Below are 3,229 nucleotides of genomic sequence, written 5' to 3' on the forward strand. Positions count from 1 at the left end.
ATCTATCTATCTATCTATCTATCTATCTATCTATCTATCTATCTATCATCACTGGGCCCAGATGGCTCCAGAGGAGAAAGCGAGACCGGTGACCTTGCACACCTCTCTCTCACTTAAATCCAATCTTCCTGATGTCACGTGATGTCACGGTACTCTTTGAGAATGAAGGACAAACAACCACAAGAAGTAGATACAATAGATAGATTCATGTTGATTCTTAGTGGTTGTCATTTAACAAAGGTAAAGCCAGTTAGAGTACTGTACCTGCACCACTTGGAGGCACTCGGAAGAGGGCGTTATGGACAAAATACATCTCCTCTGCTTTAGAAACTTCATGGGGATGCAGAGAGGGACTCTATGAAGAATGGCTATCTGTTCCTGGAAAAGCACCTTGTGTTCAAGATGGAAACAGCACCACCACCACTACCATGAAACATCTGTTATATTCATGATGCTGGATGGAGAGCTGGGGGAGGGGGCGACAGACAGGGGAGGAGGAAATACAAAGTTTAGATAAATTATGATTCCTGCCCTTAAGGAAATTATAGTCCAGTAGGAGAGAAGATACCAACACAGTCAGTTATCAAGCACAAAATTACACAGTAGTTACACTGGAGGGGGACAAAACACAGAGAGATGTAAGTTCTGTGGCAGGAAGTCCGCAGCAACCAGGAACAATCAGAGAAGGTTTCTTGGAGGAGCTAGAATTTGAGCTGGTTTTAGAACAAGAGTTCTTGATTTGATGTTTATGAACTTGTTCATTTTAATATATTTTGCTATTTCAACATAATTGGCTTCCTTTGTAATTCCATTTATTTTGTTCTATGCATTAAAACATGTATTTACAGACATATCTACACACATATACATACATACATATACACACATGTGTCTGAGAAGTCTTCCATAGGCATCACCAGAGTGCCAAAGGGGTCCATCACATATGTGTAATGTGTGTGCACACACATACATATACATACACACAGGAAGCCCTGCTGTAAAGGATAAATAGAAATTCAGCAAATAAGGATGCACAGAAGAGATTATTCTAGTCAAAGAGATCACGGTGAATCAAGGCACTAGAAAGAAGTGCTTATTTAAGGGTCAGAGAGTTGTCCAATATGGCTGGGGCATAGCTTACGTAGACAGGGATAATATGATATAAATTTGTAAAGATTAGGCTGGTGGCAGGTTGTGAAGAGCCTTGAATGTCAGGCACAGGATCCTGAAATTACGGCTTGCCTTTCTTCTTCCAAGGCACTGGTCTTTGACTCAATTTCAGTGTCCATGTGGAAAGAATCCTCAGTATCCAAGCTTGCAGGGCATAAGCAGGATCAAGAGAGAAGGGAGGTACAGAAAGGAAAGGAAACATTGATTAAGCCCTTCCTATATACCAACAAGCAGGTAGGTGGCACAGTGAATAGAGCACCAGTCCTGGAGTCAGGAGGACCTGAGTTCAAGTCCGACCTCAGACACTGGACACACGCACTAGCTGTGTGACCTTGGGCAAGTCACTTAACCCCAATTGCCTCGCCTTCCCCTCTCCAAAAACAAGCAAACAAAAAAACCAATGTGCCAGACACTATGCTAAATGCTTTGAAAATATTATCTCATTTGATCCTCAAAACAACCTTGGGAGGTAGTCACTATTATGCACATTTTATTGTTGAGGAAACGAGGCAAACAGAGTTTAAATGATTTACCCAGGGTCACACTACTAATAAGTATTGATGGCTGGATTTGAACACAGGTCTTCCTGCCTCCAGACCTCCTAGTTGTCTTTAGGGTCCCAGAGAACCACAGAGATATACACTTAGAGTGACTCCATTCCTACAGTCTTCTCCCTGAACACTTTCCCCTTCTCTTCCCTTTTGAGACATGGATTCCTCTCATACCCAATGACTGTATTTCCTACAGTTGATCCCCAATTTTGCTAAGGTGTTCTCTTACTATGTCTTGTAATGAGAAAGTGCATTCTCTAGATCTCTCAGTGTTCTCTCCTGTGGCACAGGTGGCTGGAATCCACAAGCCCTGTACCCAGGGACCATGAATGTGTTCTAGACATTGTAAGCCTCACTTACCAGAAGGCCCCAGGAGCAGCTGGACACCTTGTTTCTGAGATGGGCGTGAGTAGGAGGTGTTAGCTTAACCTGTGAGCGCTTAAACTTCTAAAAGGCCAAAGAGTAAGATGGTAGGGAACAGTTTAGTAGTAACTGCTGAAGTACTTAATACATCCAGACTCTTTCTGATAAAATGAAGGAACTTGAGGATAGTCTGTTTAATGAGGGAAATATGTATAAAAATATAATTACTGAGAGATTAAAGTCTTCTCAGCAAATGCTTTTACATCTTTCATGTTTCTGCAACACCATGGATCCTCCAGAAGGAAAAAAAAAATCTTTCTCTTTCCACATGGAGTGTTTTTTTCTAATGTTTCCAATAGCATTTCCCCTCCTGCTATGATTTTTGTAGCTGAGCTGGCTATTAAGGCTGTCTGGCTTAATTTGCCTTTGTTATGGTAGCTCTTCAAAAAAAAAAACTCCAATTAACCAAGAAAATAGGTCAACAAGCCAGTAAATATTTAAATAAGTGTCACATTTTATTTGAAAAATCCCCTGGGAAGGCCTGACACTTTATGAATAAATTAATGTTTTGCCCTCCTTCAATATCATCCTGGCAGTGCTGTAGATGGTGATTCTGAGCCTTTGGGGAGGGGGTACCCTGCTGTTATTTTATTGGCTTGATTTAATTACACTTTGCTCTACCCGTACCCTAAAAATCCTGTGTGGCATAGAATTATTGTAAGAAAGATGAATTAATTTCAATTTGCCTGGTAGAATTTTAGAATTTCTTGATACTTTTCTAAGTAATTGGAAATAGACCAGGGTGTCAAAAACCCAGGGTTGAGAATGTCTGACTTAAAACATCAGCATTAACCCATTCGGCATGAGAGAGACATGATTACATGTCACAGTCAAGTCAAGAAAATGAAATAAAAATTTTATTTTAAGGGTCAGTGTCAAATGGACGATGCTGGATAGAGTTACAAGGATGTTAAAAAGTACTATAAAGTAGGGAGTTTCTTAGGAGAGAAACAAGAAATTCAGGGTGTTAGAATTTGAGAATCCCCAGAGATGGAGGAGACCTAATATCATATAGTCTATACCTAAAGCATGAATCCTCTTTGTTAGGGTAATAGACCTAGTACTTGAAGGATCCATTGGTCCTA

This window comes from Petaurus breviceps, unplaced genomic scaffold (genome assembly GCF_028583685.1).
Source record: "Petaurus breviceps papuanus isolate PSGF00001 unplaced genomic scaffold, PetGlider_PUasm1.0 76, whole genome shotgun sequence".
Taxonomy (NCBI): Eukaryota; Metazoa; Chordata; class Mammalia; order Diprotodontia; family Petauridae; genus Petaurus; species Petaurus breviceps.